Genomic DNA, 24,272 nt, shown 5'->3' on the forward strand with positions numbered 1-24,272 from the left:
AGCAAACGTATCTGTTACCAGGAATCCCAGAAGAAGAGGCAACACTCAACCAAGGGAAGAAACGTGTCAGGATTTAGAATTTCCAATGTTAGGGATGGTGCCAGACAGGATGAGGAAAATTCCACGCCTGGTGCATTACAGGGGGAGCCAGCGAGCTTTAATCCCTAAAATAAATGCGTGCAGTGGGACCTGATGGGAAGTAAGACAGCTTTTTTTTTTTTTTTTTTACTGGTGGGGAAAGATGGGTTTGAGTGCTGGCGGCCACAGGCCCTCCTTGGCTGTCTTGGCTGAGCTATTTCCAGCTTGAATCCTCAGAATGCTTGGTTATTGGGGCTGGGACACACTCAGCTGGTCACAGCAGAAGGCCTGGGTCCACTCCTTCCCAAAGCAAATGCCCTCAGAGGCCAGGAGAGGCATCTTCCCCATCACCCTGATGTTTGCATCCTAGAGTCCTGCCTGAGGCAGGCTCACCACCCAGTCCCTGGAGCGGCTGAGCCCACCGCCCACGCAGGCCTAAGGAAACCAGCACCTGGCAGGGAGCCAGTACCCTCAGCACCAGCACCTGCAGCACCAGGGGCTCCCAGAGAACAGAGCAAACAAACAGAGGAAGGAGGCGCCAGTTAGGGATGGCCTTTCCTGGGGAGACTTCGGAGGCAGAGCTGGCAGAGTGAGTGAGTGTGTGTGTGGGTGTGAGTGAGTGTGTGAGTGTGAGCTGCATGCAGGGCTTCCTCGTCTAGGCAAAAGGAGAGAGAGTGAAAAGGGGAACACACAGAATTGGAATGGGATCTCAAGTACCAGAAGGCTAGCCCCCAGTTGAAGAAATACTCTGTAACTGAATTTCCTGTTCTGAATTTAGTCTTAAAAACATTGACTGGAATGGACGAAAACCTCTGTAGTAGAACAGGAAGTTTTAGATTTCAAAAGAAGTGAAGTATTCTTTTCTAGGAGACCCGAATAACCCGTGGAGGGCCCTCTGGGAAAGGCTAGGGGCATCACCACAGGCTCCAGGGTCTGTTTCTCACCTAATCTCAGCTCCCAGGCAGCTTGTGGAGAGAGACCACACAGCCCCCAGCACCAGAGAGGGGGCTGAGAGGAGCAGAGGGTTGCTGGAGGCCCCGCTCAGCTTACCAATGAGCAGAGTGGGGTGGAGGAGAGAGATGGCGGGGAGAGGCAGCCTGCCCCTCACGGCCTTGGACTTCCTAACCTTTGGGGCAGGCGTGGCAGCGGGAGCTGGAGGGAGGTGGGGAGATGGCGGGGAGAAGCTCCCGTCACACACTTGGCCTTGCTTTTGAGGTGAAGCAGCTGAGTCCAAGGACAGTGACAGCAGCTTCGGCTGCCTTCTGAGGGCCTGCCCTGTGGTAGGCCTCTCATGAATCTGTTGTTATTTAATGTGCACATGGACCCTAGGCAGCAATGTGAGAATTTTTTAGGAAAGATCACCAAGAGCAAAGATGTGTCCTTAGAGACCGAGGCTAAGACCATCCACACCCCGTATTCCAATGACCATGTGTGGATGCTAACGTTGGACCGTGAAGAAGGCTGATAGGAAGGAATGGATTCATTTGAAATGTGGTGCTGGAGGTGTGCTCCACAGAGACCCGGGACCAACAGAAAGATGGACAGGTGGGTCCTAGAGAGAATTAAGGCTGAAACATCGCTGGAGGCAAAAATGACAAAACCGAAGCTATCCTACTTTGGACACATCAGAAGAAGGCAGGTTCTTTGGAAAAGACAATAATGCTGGAAAAACAGAAGGCGGCAGGACACAAGGAGACCAAATATGAGATGGATTGACTCCATGAAAGAAGCCACGGGCTGAGTCTATAGGAGCTGAGCAGGGCTGTGAGGACAGGACACTGTGAATGTAACCCATTCATGGGGTCCCCAGGAGTCAACCCAATGGCATGTAACACAGGACCCTAAGAAACAGATTCTGTTGGCTGCATCTTACAGATTGGTAAACCGACGCTCAGAGAGGTTAAACTGGGATTCCATGCCCCGTTATCTTCCTCTCTGCCTCACGGAGGTTAATCCAGGAAATAATATGGCCGAGTCACTGCCTGCATCTACTTTTGCCTGATCAGTTACTATGCGAGGGAGTTTGGTTCAGCCGATTGTTCTTAATAATAATTGTTCTTAATAATTAGAATGGCTGTTCACAAACTGGGTGATGAGTCTTCTTTTTAAAAAATGTATATTCCTGAATGTATTTAAAATTTTTATTTATTGACTGATTTTAGAGAGAAAAAGGGAAAGAGAGAGAGAAACATTGATTTGTTGTTCCACTTATCTATGCATTCATTGGTTGATTCTTGTATGTGCCCTGACCAGGGATTAAACCCATAACCTTGATACATCAGGACAACGCTCTAACCAACTGAGCTACTCAACCAGGGCTGGGTGATGAATCCTAAAGCCGAGCCAAACTGCCCCAAATTACCATCTCAATGGAAAAAAAGAGTTTATCTTGTATATTTTGCTCATTCTCTGTGACGACATCTCTGTAAAGAGTTTACTGCTCAGAGGGGTTGGCACCTCCCTCTCATGGTGGGCCATCGCCTTGCAGAACTGGGACAGTCCTGACAGCTAGCAGAAATCTCCTGAGCGGAGACTGCGATGTGGCCAGGCTGAGCTGTGGTCCTGCTCTGACTCCTCAGTGATGACTGTCACCAGGTCTGGATCTCAACGGGGGTCCATTGTGTCCCCTCCCTGCTGCAGGGGACATGTGGCCCCATCTGCTGACACTGCTTGTCCTGACGAGGGGCTGCCAGCATTGAGTGGACAGGGCACAGGACACCCACTGTAGAGTCATCCAGCCCAGATGTCAGTGTGCTGAGGGTGCCCTGTTCAAACGCATCTGTCTCACTAAGTAAACAACGCAATAAAGAAACCATTCAAGGAAAGAAGTGACAAAATGCTAGATATCCCTTTAGAGGCTGGTAGGCATCAGGAGGCTGTTGGGGGCGCCATTCGCCCCAACCTGCAAGGAGGCGGGTGGGCTGCCACAGCGAGGGCGTCACAGCGATGGGGAAGCTCAGTGGCTTGGTCTCAGCTTCAAGCCCACTGTTCTAAGATGTAAAAGGTTTCGCACTATGGATGATGCAAGATCCTTAATCCAGCACTGCAGCTTTGATACGCTGTTCTCTGCCTCCATTTTGGTTTCAAGCCTTTGCAAATTTGGTCACACTCATTTACCTTTCCCCTCACCTCCTCTCTCCATCAGCCACCCCAGGACCAGAAGTGTTGGTTTGTGGGAAAGGGGCCATGGGACTGGCACAAAGACGATTCCTCACCCCGACCCACTGGCTGGTGTGTTCTTCCTCCAGGTGCTCACTTCACTTTGAAGTTGAAACGCTCGCCCTCGGACATGACACAGGCTCACAAGGAAAAGCGCAGGAAGCAGGCCGTGCGACCATCGATAAGAACATGTGACCTAAGTCAGACATGCTTTTCTTCCACACCCACCAGCACTGGCCGCGGCCGAGAGGTTAAAATGAAGACACACCCACCTCTGCTGGCTGTTTTCACTTCTTACGGTCCTCCCAGGACCAACGTCATATGACGTACAGATAAAATCACCTGTGGGGTAAACAATAAAATAAAATAAAGAGCCAAGGTAAAGAACTACTTTTAAATAAACCATGACTCTGTAGGAGGTTTTCAGAGTCTTAAAATAAAGGTAAGGACTCTTAGGTCATTTCTATAATTTCTTTCTGATTGTTAAACATAGCGCTGTTCAATTATTTTGCTTTGAAATGGACTTATTTTCTATATGTCAAGGTTACAAAGATTACAAAAGACTTCTGGAGTGTATATATGAACAGAACTGAAAACTTGCTAATTAGATCTATTTTTAGCCATGTTGTGGAGAGAAATTGATGATTTCTTTTCAGTTATGATTTATGAGAACCATGTATAATCCCCAAATCTATAAGACACATAGAAATTTGGTAACTAGCCGAAACCGGTTTGGCTCAGTGGATAGAGCGTCGGCCTGTGGACTGAAGGGTCCCGGGTTCGATTCCGGTCAAGGGCATGTACCTTGGTTGCAGGCACATCCCCAGTGGGAGGTGTGCAGGAGGCAGCTGATCGATGTTTCTAGCTCTCTATCCCTCTCCCTTCCTCTCTGTAAAATATCAATAAAATATATTTTTTTAGAAAAAGAAATTTGGTAACTAATAACTTATCTACAAAGCAAGGTGCACACAGCCCAGCTACATATAATAGCTCTAAAGATTTTTTAAATTAAACTTTTAATTTTGAGACTGTAGAGATTCTTGTACCCTTTACGCAGTTTGCCCGATAGTGGTATCTTGCAAACTGCAGCCCAACCTCACAGCCAGGAGGCCACACTGACACGGTCCAGACATGCTGCTGTCCGGTCTAAAACCACGCATCTGGCCTCCATCTCTGTACTCTGTCGATTCAAGAAAGGTATAGAATGGACTCACATGTTATGTACCCTTTCAGGACTGGCTTTTCTCACTCAGCATAATTCTCTGGAGAGTCACCAGGTGCCTGCTGTATCGACACCTCCCCTCCCCGCCCCAATGATGCCTCCAATATGGATGTGCTGGGTTTGCTGAACACTGCACAAGCTGAGGGACAGCTGGGCTATTTCCAGGATTGGGGTATTATGAACAAAGCTGCTACAAACACTTCCATAAAGGGTTTTCTTCCTTCTGGGATAAATGCCCAGTGAAGTAGGAGGTTTTTTTTTTATTTTTGATAAAGTCCAATTTATCATTTCCTCTTTTATTGACTGTACTTTTGGTGTCAAGAATAATTCACCAAGTCAGACATCCCAAAGGTTTTCTACAATTTTACTTCTAAAATGTGCAGTTTTACATTTAACTATAAACCATTTTGAGTTGGTTTTTGTATAAGGTCTGGGACTTAGGATTTTTAGTGTATGAGTGTCTGTCTAATTGTTCCAACACTGTATGTTGAAAAGACTATCTTTCCTTTATGGAATCACCTTTGAACCTTTGTCAAAAATCAGCTGGGCACGTTTGTGGGCATACATGTTCTTTTCTGTTCTAGTGATCTATGTAAAACTCTTTCCACCAATGACACAGTCTTGATAAATATAGCAATATAGCAAGTCCCGAAACTGGGGGGGACTGATTCCTCTGACGTTATTCTTCTTTTCAAAGCAGTTTGACTCCTCCAGTTCCTTTCCGTTTCATACAAATAAACCTTAGAATATTTAGTCTATATTTATAAAAATAATCTCACCGGTCTCCTCACATACAATCCTGTTACAGTGGTCTGGGTCTCCTCACCCACAATCGGGTAGAGTCTGTAGAATCTCAACATGCATACTCTCATGGACTAAGTGTGTCTCTCCGTGCCTGTACTCCAGTATAATACTAGCTGCTAAATCTGTTTTAATGTATAAGTAAGAGAAATATAATTAGTACGTGTGTTTGCAGATGTACTGTTAAACCCATTTTTGTCTGAAGTAACTATTTGCATGTGCAGTTTTGCTTCTAGAGCCCAGAACAGAAATTCCGTCCACCCACCAGCACCAGCTCCCAGCTGCGGGCATGGCCGGTGGGTGATGGAGTCACCCATCTGCTTACTGGTGGGCCCCGCCAGCAGTTTGGAGGAGAGGTGATCCCAGAAGGAGGGTTAACACTCCTGGGAGTTCTGTCCTTCCTTCCAGCAACCCCCAAATCCATACTGAGCGTCTCTCCTATCAGACGGTCTTGGGGACAGTGGATGGACCCTCTGTGTGTCAAGGGACCCCAGGCCTGGGCCCTCAACGGCTTGTCCCGCTCCCATCATTTCTCACATGGCTGTGCATACAACACACACAACAGCTCCTTTATGTCCTCAATAGTCTTAAGACTGGGAAGTTTGAGAGCTGCTGTCCTAAACGACGGAGTCCCCAGCCTTCCCAGCGGTGGGGCCTGAGCCCCTCTGGGCGTGGACAACTTCCCTCCCAAGAAGTCTTGGAACATAAAGGAGAAATTATCATGGATCCAGCGGTCCCTCTCCTGCCCTCTGTGCACCACGAAGAAGGTGGAGGGAGTGCGCCCCTTTGTGACCCCAGTGTCCTGGCCCCTGAGGGGTGGGCTGCACTGAGGAGGGAAGTCTGGAGCAGTGCTACCCAGGATTCCCTTATGTGAGGGTCCCCAGGAGGGGCCCGAGACCTCCCCTGTGTCCCGATGAAAGACCAGCAGGCGCCCTCCCACCCCAGGAAGAACAGGCTGCCCTCCAAGGCACCAAATAGCCCCTCTCAGAGACCTGAACTCCAAGTGAGGGTCTGCCAAAGCAAATGTTCCAGATACTGAGTTTTTACCTTGGAATCATAACAATTCTGAATTGGTCACTTCCTTTCAAATCCGTTTTATTAAGCCAGTGTCCCGCAGGGCTGCGGTGAACGGCAGGCACATTGGAGGTCACGGCACCGCCGTCCCCAGCACAGCTGTGGGACAAGCAGCAGAGCAGCCCGACAGCAGGCTGGTCTCTGCGTAGCCGTGACTTCGGCAGAGATGCAGCCACTGACTTTCTGTCGAAGTCAGTCTTGTGTCGAGGCCTGAAGCAGCTCCCTGCACGTGAAGACCTCCTGCTGCGGAAACCGTCTTTCCATTTGACTGCAGCGTTCTTGACTCACCCACAGAACAGAATCCCTGACACTCCTGCTCCCGGCACGAGGGCACTCCCTCCCGGCGCTGTGCCAGGCTTGGGTGGGAGCAGACCCATCGGTCTGGTGATTTCCTTACAAATCCCCCGCTTCTCCCGCAGGGCCTGCGTCTTCTGCGCGCGTCCTCTTCAAGTCTGGGGCACGATGCCCGTGACGTGGTGCTTGACAGAAAAAGCAAGTACAGCACAGACGTGTGACTGTGTGTGTACACATTGTTTCTCTCTGTGGGCGGGCAGGTGTTTAAAGCAGCTTCCGGATGGAGTAGGTGTGGGCAGTGACATTTTAGGTAATTTCTATGTTTTTGTTACGCTTTTCTCTCCATTTTTTTTAAACAAAGATACAAGTAATTGTAGTATCTATAAAGAATAAAATTATTCTAACTTTAGAGGGGAAATGACATCGTATAGTTTTTATATAATGAGACTGAAGTTCCATGAAATGACAGTATGATAAATGTACCTTTGTGTTAAATCCTTATTGGCTTTAATATCCTGAGAATTAAGCTCCAAGATTCAAATTGATGTCAACCGGCCGTAGGGGAGCTGGTTGAAGCCTCTTTGGCAGGAAGCCTGAACCCTTTCCACACGGGGCAGCTCTCTGAGCAGCAGCCCAGATGGACAGAAGAGATACTTTTGTATCCACACACCAGCCGCCTTTAAAACCAGCGCCAGTAATACTCTGTAACATATTGCTTTGTAAACAAGAAGGCTCAGGATTCTAGGATAAGATTTTCCAGTCACTCAGATGTTTTCCTTTTCCTTTTTGTAACCACATGGTTATATTAAAGAAATGTAACTTTTGAAACAGAAGGAATGTAAAAAATCTGTGAAGTCAGGTAGTGAGAGCGACCCGTGTCCCTGTGTAAGGACAGGTGAGACCTGCCTGTGAAGTGCCGTCCTTCATTCCATACAGTCCTAGGAACCGAACGCAGACTATTTCCACCATGACAACAAAATGCTACTTTTACATTCTGGTGAACACACGTCTCTGAGTCCGCCCTGTCAGGAGACGCTAGCAGGGGTGGGGACACGGGCTTGGGAATGCAGAGGGTCCAGGAGTTTGAGACCCTTCTTACCAATCCCATGTGTCTGGGCAGAAAGAAACGCAGTCTTGAAAGAGCAGCTTCCGGTTAGGCTGAGCTTGTGTGGGAGCTCAGCAGGAACTTGGGTTCATTGGGGAGACAATCTACTTAGAGTGAACCGGGGATCATTTAATTTTTATATAATTTGACTGTAACTGCCAGAGTTCCAAAAATAAATAGTTGTATCACTTGTTTCAGGAACATCTTCTCTTCAGTTCAAATAGTTTCTAACTTGAAATGCATATTTGTTAGGAAAAGCGCGGAGACCTGGCTCAGGGTGATGAGGGGGAAGGAGGGGTGGGGGAGCAGCAGCCTCGGCCGCTCGCCAAGGCCGCATCGTGGGGGAGGACGCTCTTCCTGCCGCACTGCACCCCCTCACCCGCGGCGTCCTCACCCATGGGTCCCGCCTGCAGTTTCCGCCTGCACTTCCGTGGGGATGACAGAGAGCTGCTGTCAAGTCCTCTTTCAGGGTGCCCGTCACGTGGCTCCTGGGTGGGAGAGCAAACTGGTTTGCAGACACTAAATTCCCGCTGGGATGAGCCCGGAGCCTCTGTCCTCGGCCCAGTGACCCGCCCCTCTGACTGACTCACGGTCAGTCTGTCCTTCGGGGTGGTGGCCAGCAGGGTCACGGGGCAGGCACCGCAGGAAGGAGGTGAGGTGGGGACCTGCTTCTGTCCCACAACCTTCTCTCCTGGGAGGACCCACTGTCCTGCCCCCATAGCTTCATGGCACCCTCCCCAGGCCCGGGCCCTTTAAAGGTTCAAAACTGTGAACAAAAGAAGGAGTCTCCCGGGCCAAGGTGGAGGAGATGTGTGGGGAAAGGTGATGGGACCCAGGGCCCTGGGCGGGGAGACTGTGGGCAGCTGTCCTGTGTTCACTGTGGGGTCAGTGGAGTGCTGAGGGGACGACAGACAACAAGACGTCTCAGTGAGCTCAGTGTGACCACTGACATGACACCACTGAACACCTGCTGACCATTCAACCGCGTGTGACGGCCTGTGTGACAGCCGTGATGGCCATGTGACAATTACGTGTGACAGATGCGTGACAACTGCGTTTGAACACTGTGATATGTGTGTCAGCGTGTGTGACAACTGCATGTGACAACATGGCTTTAAGGCCATAAACAGCCGACGAACACTGGAGCTTGGGAGTGCCCACCTGCCTGCATAGGTATTTGCTTTGCTCGAGGGCAGAACCAGCGACTCCTGCACTAGTGAGCGTGTCCTGTGGTCCTGGCTTTCTCCCCACAGAGCCCAGGCCACCTCCCGCTCCCCCAACGTGCCCTCAGAGGTGTGCACGGCTTCACGCAAGCTCAGCCACCCCTCCCAACGTCTTCTCCACAGGCCCAGGAGAATGTCTTTACGGGCGATTTAACGTTCATGAGCAAGAGCAAATGACACATTGTTCATACCATGTGCACGTGCATTAGCATCCGCTTAACTCAACTTTAAAGGGCCCTTCAGCTACTTCTGGAAAGAAAACAGTGAACTGGGATAACCGGAAGGTCTCGTTCCCACGCCATCGGCATGATAAGCAATAATGAGCACAGCACACGACAGAGGAGAGCAGAGGCCACGGACCTGGGGCCCCGCGGCTGGGCCCACGGCAGAGGGAGGAAGGGCCACCCAGTGGGCAGGTAGGAGGCCCCGCCTGGTTCCCACAGGGCAGCTGCTCCGCTGTCTCTCAGGTCTCGGGCACTTCACCCCGCCCCCCCCCGCCCCAAGCTCATTCATGTGTCTGAGCTGGGTGTCCAATGAGGTCTAGAGCTTTTCAGGTGCGGGATAAATGTAAGTGATTCCCAGTATCCCGGTCATCAGACTACAGCTGCGGGCTCTGCCTCGACTTTCTTATCAGCACTTTGGTCCTCCCCAAACCTGTCCCCTGAGCCCCCACAGCGCACCCCACGGAGACAGCTGTCTCACCAGGACCAGTGGGTTAATTCAGCCAAAACGCATCATCATACAAACCCCTGAGATTCAGCCTCTACCAACAGAGGAAGTCTGCACGTGTCCATTCGGCAAAAACCCCACGAGTTACGTCAGCAGCCGGGCACCAGAGGAGGGCCTCCCAGGACGGACATGAACTTCTGTCGGATCCTGTTAGACCTCAGAAGCGAATGTATGGATGTTTCGTATTCTTCTCTACATTAATTTGCTTAAATGAGCCTTAGAAATCCATTGCCATAAAAAATAATGTCTCGTTTATAAAACTAACACATGGGAAGAATGGACAGTTGGACAGTACAACAAAAAGTAAAATAGAAGGAAAAAATACCTTTAATCCCATCACCACTGACAACCACCATCAATGCTGGTCTGTGCGTAGTTTGACTTGCTGGGCCAGGGCACAGGGTGGGGGGAGATGGACAGGGTGGGTGCGGGAGGAAGGGCACCCACATCAGGGAGGCAGGGAGCTGTCCCGGGGCAGAGCTCACACTCAGCTCTGCAGTCTCCATTTCCAAAGTCCTGCTCTCTGCTCCCTCCCATGAAGTCATCAGTAAAACAGGCTTAGCAAGACCAACAATGGGGAGAGTTTGGGGAGTGCACTGTCTGATTGGATGGCATTAGAGTGTATGTGTATGCAAACCTGTGTGTAATTTGTATATAAACATTGACAGTGGTTAGAGCATCAGCTCTCACACCGAAGGGTCTCAGGTTCGATCCCAGTCAAGGGCACATGCCTGGGTTGCAGGCCCAGTTGGGACGAATGCAGGAGGCAACTAACTGATGTATCTCTCTCGCATCTCTCCCCCGCCCCCACACACCTCCCTCCCTCCCTCCCTCCCTCCCTCCCTCCCTCCCTCCCTCCCTCTCTCTAAAAATCAGTAGAAAAAATATTCTCAGATGAGGATGAACAACAACAACAAAAAAAACACTGAAAGAGACAGAAGGAAATACCACGAAAAATTAGGATCCATTACCTTGGCACATAGCACTGCACAAGATTAAAAAAACACACATATGCTTTTCCTTAATTGATATTTCCAAGTCTCCTGTGATGAAAGGCACTTCTCTTATACAGAGGACAAGCTAGCACCGCTGGTTAAAACCACAGCTGTTGCATCTGGAAAACATGACACACTCTCTTTCCACGTGTCCCTGGGGCTGGGCGCTGTTTTTCGCTGGCACATTCCCTTGCTGTGACAGTCTCCTCACAGCTCACACAGGGACCCATGTTTCCTGGCAGGAAGGAGCCCCGAGGAAGCCCCCCATCGTTACAGGTTTCTCAGAAAAACAACACGTCAGGTTTCCCAGAGAGAAAACCCAAGTTGTTTGTCCTGCGTGTTGCCCGCCGGCTCCCACACGTCTGCATTTCCCGAGACTCTCGAATTTTCTACTTCTAATTTGCTGCGTATTAAAGAAGCCAAGGATATATATTTCCTATCATTCCTCATCTAAAAGATGTATTTTTTTTTCTTTTAGTGGAAACAATTTCAAGGAAATTTGTGCACAGTCAGAAACTGTCATTTTCTCGAAGCAACTGTGAACCAGCTAAACACTCCAGAAAGGAGATGAGTGACATCAAATCCCACTTCACCGAGGCTCATGCGAGATGGCTCCGTCCTGTGACTAAGCAGCTAATCCGGATAACGGGCAGTAATTGTAATGCATTTTATTTCACCTAAGCATTTCAGCCCGTTGCATTAATTGCTACGGTGTGAAATGAGATATCCAGATGTAAAACTTGTCCTGCACTCTTTTTCCTGTTATTCTCCAGAGACACTTCCCCCGACACCCAAAAAAGAAAGAAAACAGGAGGGGAATTCTCTTCCTGGCTGTTACCAGCTTCCTTTGACCCCCGTAAATCCAAGGAGATGACCAGAATCTGCTGGGCAGGAAGGCTGCGGCTCAGCAGAGCACACACTTGGATTCTGCCACAGGGGCTGGAGGCAAGACTAAGTTCTCTTGGAAATTTCTAGATCTCGCTAAGCTGAACTCAGAGGGAAGGCGATCTGAGTGCCTCTGCACATACTTAGTGGGGTCCCGGGAGCCTGGGCAGCTGGAGGCAGACCCCCTGTCGCCCACACCCTTCTCAGGCCAGAGAGAACGGAGCCAGGAACGACTCCTTTACAGGAATAAATGCACCTCTTCAAGCTAGAACTTAACCGAAACGGCTGCATGGGTTCAGATTAGCCTGAGGGTTTTGAGGCTCTGCTGGCCCCACAGTTCCAGCCTTTGATTTTCATGTGCTTAGTACTCCTGGAGTCTAAGATAAGACTTGAACGCCACCGTTTAAATACCTGGGATGGTTAAAAATATCCAGGAAGGTCACTGCATTCTGGGAATGCTGCCCGGGGCTTGGTCCACTCCTGCGCTAGGCGGCCGTCCTCACCTAGCCCGGTTGTCCTGTGGGGCTGAGCCCAGGTTGGGGACAGAGGAGGAGTGGCCTGGAGGGTGTGCCAGTGAGGCAAGGGGAGGTACCCCTAAGTCAAGAGATGCCCTGGTTTCCAGGAGGAGAAGTGGAGGAAGCAGAGCACAGGGACCCTCCCTTCCCCCGCCCACAGAGCACAGGGGACCTCAGAGCAGTGCTGGGAGTGGGCCAGTGAGCCCTTGGCCTGTACAGTTTTGCTCTGTGAATTGTCAGGGTCTTTCTGCATTAATTTAATAAAGTGACACAGAAGTCTTCTGAACCATTTGTACATCACACTTCAATTAGTCTTTTTCTGAACACACAATCCAATAAAAATCTTGGGTGGTTGCATTTAGAACTAATGTATCCCTGACTTGTTTTTTTTCAGGTTTATCCTCTGCAAGTCAGAGGTCTGGGGTGGCAGTCAGTCCTCGTCCTACTCAGGAGGAATTAACGGATGTGCGGCAACAGAGCGGCCCATGTCTCATGGGGCCCAGGACATTCACACCTGCCTCACAGGAACACACTCATTGGCTCCGAGGGCACATTAACAACAAGGCCCCCAGTTTGTGTATCGCTGGTCAGTCTGACCTCACCCATCACATGGAGAGGCTGAGCTGGACCATTTATGTGTATTTTTTAAAACTGATTTTAGAGCAGTGGTTTCCAACTTATTTTTGGCCATGCCCCACCTAAGCATCTCTAAAATTCTGATGCCCATCCTGTGACATGTGATTCTTATTATTCAAAAAGTGAACTCCTATTCACACGGAGGAAGCCTAAAAGGCCATTAACTTGGTCTAAACAAGCTTCCAAAGATCATGGCATCCATGAAAGAGAAAAATAAAAGAACGAAGGGACAGTTGAAGTACTGAGGAAGAAATCACTAAGAAATTGTTAAAAATAATAATACTATGAAGTGATATTTAAAAATAGCAAATAGCCAAAACCGGTTTGGCTCAGTGGATAGAGCGTCGGCCTGCGGACTGAAAGGTTCCCAGGTTCGATTCCGGTCAAGGGCACGTAACTTGGTTGCGGGCACATCCCCAGTAGGAGGTGTGCAAGAGGCAGCTGATCGATGTTTCTCTCTCATCGATGTTTCTAACTCTCTATCCCTCTTCCTTCCTCTCTGTAAAAAATCAATAAAATATATTTAAAAAAAAAAAATAAAAATAGCAAATAAAGTTTCAGAACATATAACAGAGAACTGAAATGCATAAATATGTCAAAATATATATTTATGTACTATATATGAAGCCCCTAGAACCATAAGAAATGCAAAAAATTCAGTTAATAACTCATTCTCAAATTGCCCCCCTTAAAAATAAAATTGTCCCCCTGTGGGGCATGTGCCCCACATTGGGAACCAACGTTTAAGAGCGAGAGAGAAACATTGATCAGCTGCCTCCTGCACCCCCCTACTGGGGTTTGAGCCCGAAACCCGAGCATGTGCCCTGACTGGGAATTGAACCTGCAATCTCTTGGTGCCTGGGACAACGCTCAACCAACTGAGCCACACCAGCCAGGGCTGGGCTGTGTATGAATTCCTCCTAGAACTTCTTGACTGAGTGGACCCCGTGGCTTCTGTTTTCACCTGGCATTTGGTTTGGTTGCTCCTCAAAGTTTCTGATTTAGGTTTGTTCTTACAAACAAACCAGCTGGGTAAAGGGAGGCCAAGGAGGGCTGCAGGCACACGCAGGTGAGATCCCAGAGGAGGGGGCTGAAGAGCCACTGGGGCTGCCTGTCTCTCTCTGCTTCACTTCAGCTCACTTTGAGAGAACCGCTGAAGCTCTCAGGAAAGTGCCGGGTGGCAAAGGTGATGTGGCCCAGGTGAACCCTGAGTGGCCCTCACCGTGGTGTGCAGATCACAGTTGAAAGGCAGGTACCATTCAGCCAGCCACGTGGACCAAGTGCCCACATCCGCAACCAGCTCCAGAGGCTGTCCCTTGGTACCCTAAGCTGGCTTGGTACCCTAAGCTGGTGATGAGGTGTGCAATGTGATGGTGAGAGATCTCGCAGCAGTGGGGCCCTAAATTGTTCCTATCCCCCATGAAACTGCCATCAGTACATGCATTCAGATGTTCAGACATGTGTGCCATTCTTCTCAGACCCCCGAGACCCCTATTGTCCTCATCACACAGTTCTTGGGCGCCCCTTCCGTTCATTCTGACCCTCAGCACCCACACACCCTGGCGCTGCCTCCTGCACCCCCCTTCCCTGTCGCCCCCACACATCCGAAATCTGCAGAAGCCAGAACATCCTCCCACCGCACCACTCTCGCCCGCAGTGGTCCTGCCCTCCTGGTGCCTGAGTAAGAGGAGCTTCCTCAGAAGAGCAGCCAAACGCCGGACAGGAAGAGGACCAGGCTGCACAGCCCAGGCTGCCAAAACGCCCGAGAGGCTCAGACCCACCTGCCTGGAAACCCAATATTTTGTCATTTCCTATCCACCTATATGCTCTGTCCGACCTATTAATTACGGCACGCACACCTGTAATTATGGTAATGCAGTGCAAGCCACACACTGGGTAGGAACTCTTTGTTATAAGTCAATTAATCCACCAGTACATATTTCTGAGCATCTGGCTTGCGCGGGACTCTGTGCCAGGCATTGAAAAGAAAAACTGCACAGCCTCCCGCTCCGTACCAGCTAAGAACTTGCTTCCCTCTTTTCCCTCCGTGCTACAAAAACACCCATTTTTTTTCTTAAATTATGGAAATCTCAAGGTATAAAAAAAACTACTGCAAAATGGAATATAGAAATTGAAGAGGAATCAGAACACTATTTGGCACTGGCCTCAGAAAGAATCTGAAAGTTGTTCTCACAATGTGTCCCTACTTAAGGTGCAGATATAACCGTCTTTCCTTGGCAACACTGTATAATCCCGAGTGTGTGCACTGGTCTGCACCCAGCACCCGCAGCCAAGTGGACTTCACCCCCCAATGCGGCGCGCAATGCCTCCAAAATCCACGGTTTAAGAGAAACCAGAGCGATTCCGCCCATCGACTGAGAGGGAATTATGAATGAAGTGGAGCCTTGGAGGCCCGCTGTATATGCTGCACATCCTGGAGATGGCGGGGGGGGGGGGGCGGGGGGCTTCCTTTTGCTTAAACCTGCCTGGAGTCTGTGGGACCTAGCCTACATTTCTCAGCAGAAATGAAAACTCGGCTTGGTCTGCATGCTTCCATGTCCCGGTAGACAGGATGACCTTGGGGAGCTCACTTACGGGACATCCCCCTTTAGCAGCTGCCCCTGAGCAGGGCTGAGGAGGAAACCAGCATGCGGGCACTTGGGGCTCCTCTGAGGCCACCTCCCAGAAAGTCATCTGGATACAGCAACAGCGTCAAAATCCACTCACAGCCACCTGCTCCAAACACTGGCCTTGAGCACAGGCCGCAGGAAGCAGGGGTTTGCAGCCCCAGGAAGGAGAAAGGAGGCTCCGGGGGGAAGAGGATTTCTGTAAAGATCAAGTGGAACCCACCCAACCCAAACTGACTCTGGGCTGTGGTTTTGACAGACGTGACAAAGACGTGAAAAGGGAGTCACAGTCCACGACCGTGGCCCTGCTCCAAGAGCCAGAAGCCAGAACCAGAAACTGAACCTGCTGAACCGAGGCAGGCTGGGAGGGGGCTGCACAAGTTACCCCGAAACCACTGGAGCACAAACACTTGGGGGTGCACAGATGCCACGGATCCCCGGAAATTATGCGGGCTTGGAGGAGTTTCAGGGGTGCAGAGAGAGCCCAACTCACCCTGCCCGTTGTCCCTGCCATCGTGCCAAGATCTGAGACCTACTCAGCCTCGCCCTCCTCGCCCCCGGGGGCCACTGTCCGAAGCCTGGTCTGTTCTCTGCGCCCGCAGCCCCAGCACCGGCTCGGCGGGCCAGTGTGGAAGCCCCTACTCTTTCTTGGCCGGCCAGGCTCAGGCTGCGAGTTTGTAGAATTCGCGGTTCCCTCAGCCTAATTCAGGTCCGCACCCTGGCCAGAGAAGGCAGGGCTGGGAGGGCGCCTTGCGCGTGTGCGCGTGTGTGCATGTGTATGTGTGTGCACGCGCGTGTGTGCGTGTGTACGCATGGGGGCGACGTTCACTACCACAGGGGCGGCAGGAATCGGTGAGGAGCCGGCCCCAGCGCGCGGAGGACTCGCCCACGTTCCGCCTCCTCTTCGCGGAGCCGGTGCGCCCACCAACCCAGCCAGGACGCGCGCCTGGAGAGCCCACGCGGGTACCCCCCACCGACCTTCCCCCCAGGTCCCCTACCCCACGTCGCAGACGCCGCTTTGCCCCTCCTGTCCGTGCTCTCACCTGGGCTTAGGCAGATCCGACGCGGACCGACGGGGCGGCTGCAGGAACCGGTCTGGAGCCGCGGACGCTGGGACCTCCATGAAAGCGCACGGAGTGGCCGGAGCCCGCGCCTCGCTGACGCGGCTGCTTGGGGGCGGCGCCCAGCACAGCCCCAACCCCAGCTCCAGTGACCGGGGTGGAGGGGGTTGGGGGTTGGGGGTTGGAGGGGGGAGGAAGGCTCTTCTAATGTCTCTCCCCAATCTTCTTGCCCCCACCCTACCGCACAGCCCGGTAGAACTGCGGCGCCTGACCATCGCTCTTGGGACAGGTGCCTGAGCCTCCTCCCCCACCACCCCCTCTGCTCAAACCCGGACCCTGCGGTGTAGACCCCCGACCACTTCCACAGCCCACGCTTCACCCCCCCCCCTCCCGGGACCCTGCGGTGTAGACCCTCCCCGCCTCTGACCCTGCTCCGGCCCCAGGACCCTCCGGTGTAGACCCCCGGCCCCATCGCGCGCGCAACTTTACCTCAGGACCAGACTCCGCGGGCTGCCGCTCGGCTAGCCCGGCCGGCGGCCTCTACGGGGCGGAGCGCGGCGTCTCCAGAGCCCGCTGCCCCCGGAGTCCGGCACCGCCCCGCGCGCCGCCCCCGGCCCGGCCCGGCCTCGGTGATCCACTCCGCTGCGGTGGCGCGGCGCCCCCTCGCGCCCGGCCGCGGGTTGCGAGGGCCAGAGGACCCCGGCGCGGCTGCCAGGAGTCCACGAGTCCAAGAGTCCACCGCCGCGTCCACTGGGAGCGAACGCCCGGGGCGCACCGCGCCCACCAACGCGCCAGGCACACGCGCTCCCACACTCAGTGGCGTGGGGGGCACAGAGCCTCCTCTCACACGGCTGAGCAACCCTGGGGAAAGGGCAGCGGAGGGCTCTCCACGTGGCGCTGCCCCAGGGCCCTGGGGAGTCCGCTGGAGGGTCTGGAGACGCTGCCGCCACCAGAGGAGCCTGCTTGGGCCAGCGCTGCCGGGTGGATCCCGATGACCAAGCTCGCTCATTTCATTTACCAGAAGGAAATGTTCTCTGCAGCTTGAGCCTGAACACCCAGGCCCGGAAAGACCGCTTTCTCCATAGAAACACTAATTGAATTTAGAGCTAGAGAGGCCTGGCCATCCCGGCCCTAAAAGGCCACCTCCCTGGGGGCGTTTCTGGGTAGTGTCTGTCCCATGTGCCACCGCCCAGTGGACATATAGGTAGGTGCCCGGGGACTAGGGGAGATTCCCTTCAACACAGAAGCCCTCCACCCGGAGGATCGCTCGCTGACACACACGCAAGCGAGCAAGACACTCCAGGGAAAGCGCTCAGCAGTGGCTGGCACAGTGGGTGCCCAGTCACCGTAGCTTTATTTACCTAGGTTGGGTGTGCATGATTTCTCCGCTAAACAGTCCCCAGTCCCTGACTGTTCTCCCGGGAGGAAATTTCCAGAGCTAACTCCATCCTGGCTGCCTCTTGCAGTCCCTGTACCCTGAATCAAGTCCCTGGGTTGCTGTGACCATGCAGAATGGACCCAGTCCATCCATCAACCCCCAGTCTGGCACCATATCACATTTTCCATAAATCCTGGCTTTTTCGTCACCAAAAAATCTGGAGATCACTGTCTCTACTCGTGCAGTTGCTTTTAGGTTTTTCCTGATCTATAATTTTCAGTTATTTGGTTCTTTAAACTCTAGGTGCAGTATATTACAGTTTGTTCCTATTCAAATATTTTTGTATTTTATTATTTATTTTTAAAATTAAATTTATTGGTGTGACATTGGTTAAAAGGATCATATTGTTCCTATTCGATTTTTGGTGAGCCTGTCAGGAGTTTCAGAATCTTAATCCTACCATGCAACCTAGCAGTGCTTTCTCACCTGGAGCCGTTGAACCACCTGTCAATCTAAGTCATCCATAAAGCCGGTGTTCTCAAAGAAAGGCCACTCCTGGGGCCGGGGTGGCGCTCTCCTCGGATTAGTGTTGACTATCCATCAACCTGCCTTGGGCCAGATGGTCTGTCTCTGTCCGGCTGCTCTAGCAACTCACATTTTCCATTTTGTCTCAGAGGTGTCCATGGAGACAATCAAAAGGCCTTTCTGAAATCGAATATATCCAATCAGGCGTCTGAACTGGGAAGTCCACCAGTGTTACCCCTTCACCCTCCCAAAAAGACAGCCAATGGGATCTGTTTCATGACTTTTTTGTAGCATTGGACTAATATTCAGCCCTTTCTTTCTGAAACAGTGTGGTGTAACCCTGTTGGCCCCGACGGGGGCAAATCCTGGGCCATTACTGAAGTTTTGTGTCTCCTTAACCTCTCTGTGCTTCGGTCTCCTAGTCTATAAAATGGGAATAATAGTAGAACCCACTTCACTGTTTGTTTTCATAATGCAGTGAGTTAATACTAGGACACATTTGGCTCATAGTAAACAAACCAAATACCATAGTTATTTTAGGTGCTTACAAAACAGTAATGATCTAGAATGTTTCAGGAATGACTGAACATGTCTGCAAAACAAGGAGTTTTGAAATATTGAACTCAGGTGACTCTTGGAGAGGTCACCCAGTCCAGCTTCCCACCCAAGGGCTCACCCTGGTCCCTGCAGATGATGCTGTCGGCATTCATATAACCCTAACCCATAACCAAGGGCACACACGCCCAGTGTCTCGGTGATGGATGGGCCCTGCGTGCACATCCTTTTAAATTACTCTTTGTATCTGTGTGCATTCCTCGTCTCTCTAAACCTCTTATTTCCCCTCACTAGGTGCGTCTTACTGCCCCCTTTGCAACTTTGGTTGCTGCATTTCTGGACTTCTGAATGTTTTACTCAACATTTCTGATTGTTGTTGATATCACAGTTACATGGCGTCAGTAAGGGGCTAATGCTGAGGGCCTGGCAGCCATGTGTCCTGGGATCCCAGGCCAGGTCACAGGGAGAGGGCAACCCGGGGACAAGATTGCAGAAGATGGCATTCGTCACTCCCAGGAGACTCTTTATTGCTTCTTCTAAATGGTGTTAAATCCGTGTCTGGTGGCTGCAGCTGCACTGTATGTAGCTTCTATTTTAGGATAGGAGCAAACACTTACACAATGTTTTCTGTATGTAATAAATGGTCATTGTGAAAAATTAGTAAGCTTCCTGTGAAAAATACAAAGGAGAAAATAAGAAACTCCCTCTATCTCCCATTTCCATCATTCAAACTTTTTCACTGTTACTGTTTTGGTACCAAACACTTTGGTCTTTTTATTGTTTATTTTTAAAAAATCTTTTTTGTTGGAAGTATTACATATGTGCCCCTTTCCCCCCACTGACCCCTTCCAGTCCACCCCATGGTTTTTTTTTTAACATAAAAATATGTTTTTGGTTATTTATGTACAAAAATACCATCATACTATATACTGGATTTTTATCACTTAACAAGAAGTGAACATTTTCAACATTTTCCAGGCTCCAACATAATTTTAAATGATTGCATAGAATTCTGTCCTATGGCTAGTTACTGAAACTATTATTTGACACATTTTCTCCAATTTTCACTATTATAATATGCTCTGCCTTGAACACCTTACAGGTGTAGTGTGTGTATCTATATCTATATCTATATCTATATCTATATCTGTATCTATCTATATTTATTTATTTCAGAGAGGAAGGGAAAGGGAGAGAGAGATAGAAACATCAATGATGAGAGAGAATCATTGATTGGCTGCCTCCTACATGTCCCCTACTGGGGATTAAGCCCACAACCCAGGCATATGCCCTGACTGGGAATCGAACAGTGACCTCCTGGTTCATAGGTCGATGCTCAATCACTGAGCCATGCCAGCTGGGCCCTTTCGGGTGTATCTTGACCCACTGTCCTGACCACAGTGACATGTTGGTGCTGGTGTGTCAGTGGCCCGGCCTGGTGCAGGGCAGGCTATGCTTTGCTTCCTCGTCCGGCACCTACCAGTAAGTGTGTGTCTGTGAGCATTCACCGAGGGTGTGCAAGCAAGGAAGAGGACAGACACAGTTACTACGCAGATGTCTAATCACTTCCTTTACCAATGTTTTCCAAATTAGTAATTTTCTTCTCAATATTGAACTATGATTTTCATTTCTTGGCTGAATTTCAAAACAAGATGACACATTCTCTCTGTTTTTTTGTGTGTGATAGCTTTAATGAGAGGGAATTCAGACACCATACCGCTTATCCATTTCACCTGTGCAGGTTAGTGAGTTTTAGGATGTTCCGAGTTGTACCGCCATCACCACAATAGGTTAAAGAACATTCACCACTCCATAAAGCAGCCCTGAGCCCTTTATCACTCCCAGTCCTCCCCAGTCTCTGCAACTCGGACCGACTTCTGTCCACCTGTCTCCTCTGGGCTTGCTAATTGACTTCAGAGCGGGCAGGAACAGGCTTCCTCTCCCCCAGGGGCAATGCTCTCAGGGTCCCCACAGACTCAGCTCCTGACTCCTCAGCCCTTCGGACACGTGCTTCCTTTCGTTCGTCTCCCTGCCTGGATCTTAGCTCTCTTGTTTGTTCTTTCTTCTTCTTCACGGAGGAGTCACTTCCGGCTCTGTCACCGGCCCTCTCTGCATGTGCTGGCCCGCCAGCCTCTCTCCTCTTCCATGGGTCCTTCCCACGCATCACACCCCTTCTCCGCGGCTTCCCCAGCCGCTCCTGGGAACAGCACCTTCCTGCGTTTCTCTCCTCCGTTTCCTTTCTCTTGGAGGCTCGCAGCATTTTCTGTCTTCAGGTCACTTTGCGGTCCCTCAGATGTCCATCGGTCCCTCTCGTCTGAGTTGTTCTCGTCTGCTCTGCCATCCACTTTGATGGATCAAACACCTCTCATTACAAAGGCGACCACTCCGTCTGAGCTTTCTCTAATTTCCTCCTGAAAAAGCTCACTACTTTTCATCCTCTGCCCTTCGTTCCCTAGGCCCACATGTCTGTTATTCTGTTTCCTCATCGTATTTTGAACTTCAAATAGGGAAGCAGTCACTCAAGTGCAGACGCTTTTATTTCGGTCGTCTTCCTGGCTGCTACACCCGCTCCTGGCAGAGCACAGCTCGCTCTGGGCCTTTGCCTCGTGCCTGTGGTTGCTGCAAAAGAGGACGGTGCCCGCTCAGGAAACAGGTGTGCAGTGAGTCTGTGCACACTGTGCGTTCAAATGGAGAGATTTCAGGTGAGCTCTGATTAAAAGCACTCCTGGTGAGTTCTCTTGCAGCTGTTGGCAAGGGAGGGGTGTCACAATCGCATTTCATACCCCCAGTGCGTGAGGCCCACCTTCCGCACCCACATCCTTCCATCTTCCTGGCCAGCACCCGGTGCATGCGGCCGAGGCCAATGAGCACTCAGAGTCCATGCCCTAGTGGGCAATCTACATAGCACTTCTCAGTATTGCTTTGTTCTTACGTCCTGATCTAATAAGCAGCGGGGGATTTCTTCAGCAGTGCCTCTTATCACTTAATTAACTCGTCAGCGGAACATTCGCATCTTTTACTACCCCTGCGGATTCTGTGCTTATGAATTTAACATTCGATTTTGCTTGTGTCGTGCTTCTCAGGATCTCAAATCAGATGCAACATTTTAAATTAATCGAATTGCTTCATACTGAGCAAGGCTTTGGATGACTGGGCCTTGTTTTCCTTCTGAATTATTTGGCACCAACGACATTCTGAAGAGACACATTTCTCTTGCCTTTGTGAATAGCATGGGACCTTCAGCTGTCGTCTTGGGGACGGATCACTTGCCTCTATTCAGTTCAGTCACATGTGTTCACACTGACAAGTAGGCTCCCATCCGGTGCCTGGCGTGCTGGGCGCCCCCACCTAAAGGACGCGTCAAACCTGCTGCTCTCGAGAGGCTGGGAAGCGCATTGGAGGAGAAAACGCCCCATGCAGTTGGCTCCACCAGCATCCAAACCTGGGGGTGATTAAGCAGAAAACCCAAGATGGGAGAGGCTGAACAGCCTTAGACAGATGGCGGACGGCTCATCCGTCCCCGCTCAGCCTTTAAGTGAGCTTTAAGTTCTTCCTCCCCAAACACGAGCCACCCCACCCCCCACCCCCACTTCAGTCTCCACAGAAAAAGGGTGGCTCAGACCTAGCTGGTTTGGCTCAGTGGATAGAACCTGCGGACTGAAGGGTCGTGGGTTGAATTCCAGTCAAGGGCATGCACCTTGGTTGCAGGCTTGACCCCTAGTCCCAGAGGCAACCAATCAATGCATCTCTCTCACATTGATGTTTCTCTCTCTCTCTCCGCCTTCCTTCCACTCCCTCTTAAAAAAATATCAATGGAAAAATATCCTTGGGTGAAGATTAACAAAAAGAAAAAAAAATGGGTGGTTCAGATCACAGAGGCAGGAGACAGTAGTGAGAAAAAGACAAAGACACAGAGAGAGGCTATCGTCCCTTGCACACAACAAAGGCAGAAATCTTCAGTATGTGACAGTGTGCATGCCTACAAATGCTGCTGTCAGTGCTCGCTCTCCTGCAGTCCACCACCGTGCAGAGGTCCATGGTCTTTGCTTGCTACTCTGGCTCCCTCCTTCACACGACTGACTGTAACCTGGCCATGCCAGTCATATCTCACTTAGTGTCATTATTCTTGTCCTTACCTTTTAAAAAACAGGCTCCATCTCCCCAAATAAACAGCAAGACTATTGCTTGTACAAATGGGTAGTATTTTAGGTGGAAATGCCCTTTTGTTAGAATTTTCCCTGGATAAATTTTCACTTTGCACCCTTCCTGACGGTTCCCTTGCTCAGTCTTAACCTTACAGCATGGGGGGGGAGGGGAAAAAAGTGGGGGGCCGCATGAGGCCTCTGCCTTAGGTCTGCCAGGTCTGTCATTATTGCATTAGTGAAGGGCGCCCAGGGCTTCCGCCAAGGCGCTCACGTGGGCGTGAGCTTCGTGCTCCACATGTCAGCTTTGGTTTTTCTTTGCTGAGGAATAACATTCACAGCCCCCAAGGCCTGATTTTAATTACAAGGCGTTCCCGGAGTTCTGACAACACTTCAATCTGTGGCCGTCCTGCTGGCATCTGCCACGACGCACACGGCTCCCCACGCGGCTGCCTGCCAGCCAGGCTCAGGACTCACTGCGGGCGGCTCCTTTCCTCGGACACAGAGCACGTCTGAGCCAGAGACTGGAAGGCGTATGGTCACCCTGACTTGGAAGATTGAGGACAAGATGAGGAAGAGGACAGTGTGGGGACAGGGGTGCCAGGGACGTCCCTGCAGGGCCTCCTCGTGGGGGCGGCGCTCCCTGAGCCAGGTGGGGACAGGACATGACTTATCAGTTCTTTCTGCCAAAGAGCTCTACTCACGCTGTCCTGGACCTGAGACCTCAGCCTCCCGGGTGTGGCCCGAGCTCTGCAACCACATGTACTCTCTGCTGTTTGTCCATCTCTCCATGCGTGCCACCCTCACCGTGCACGTGCGTGACCTACAGCCCCTGGACTCATCAGCTGTAAAACTCGACTCCCCCGTTGGTGGGTGGCTGAGGACTCAGGGTTCTGCTTTGCTTCCGCACTTGGACAGTCACATTGGCTCTGATGGGGGTGTGCAGGTGGGGGCCGCCTGTGTCTGAGGCCAGTGGTCGGCTGAAGCAGGCGGTCGGCTGGAGCAGGCGTGTGGATACTCCTGGTCCAGGCAATGCAGGCAGTTCCATCTGTGGTCACCTGCTGCCTTTCGTGTGGTGTTTCCACGAAGTCCTTTTTCTTCAGATAAATGAAAATGTCCTGAAACTGTTCCTGGCCATTTTCTCTCTCCCTGGACTTGGGAAGCCATCTCATCATGTCTTTGAACCTCCACCTGTCCCATCACTGCCACCAAAGTCCACACTGAGACCAAGCACAACTAGAAAAACCCAAGAGCGCAGAGACGCCAAG

At 51.1% G+C, this 24,272-nt stretch overlaps 1 protein-coding gene across 4 annotated transcripts in view; it reads right to left on the minus strand.

Annotated features, from left to right (window-relative positions):
- The window catches only part of KCNG2 (potassium voltage-gated channel modifier subfamily G member 2), a 35,179-nt gene extending 18,154 nt beyond the window's left edge, over positions 1-17,025 (minus strand). Inside the window, exons 1-2 of one of the 4 annotated variants that reach the window (XM_080682912.1) lie at positions 16,894-16,955; positions 3,510-3,579 (exon numbers count right to left, since the gene is read on the minus strand). The gene's annotated coding sequence lies outside the window, so the exon portion shown is untranslated. Of the gene's footprint in view, positions 1-3,509; positions 3,580-16,386; positions 16,518-16,893 lie in introns of those variants that run through there. The other 3 variants (XM_080682913.1, XM_080682911.1, XM_080682914.1) reach the window with 3 other exon arrangements.
- Positions 17,026-24,272: the final 7,247 nt, after the last annotated feature.

This window comes from Plecotus auritus (genome assembly GCF_963455305.1).
Source record: "Plecotus auritus genome assembly, chromosome: 8".
Lineage (NCBI taxonomy): Eukaryota > Metazoa > Chordata > Mammalia > Chiroptera > Vespertilionidae > Plecotus > Plecotus auritus.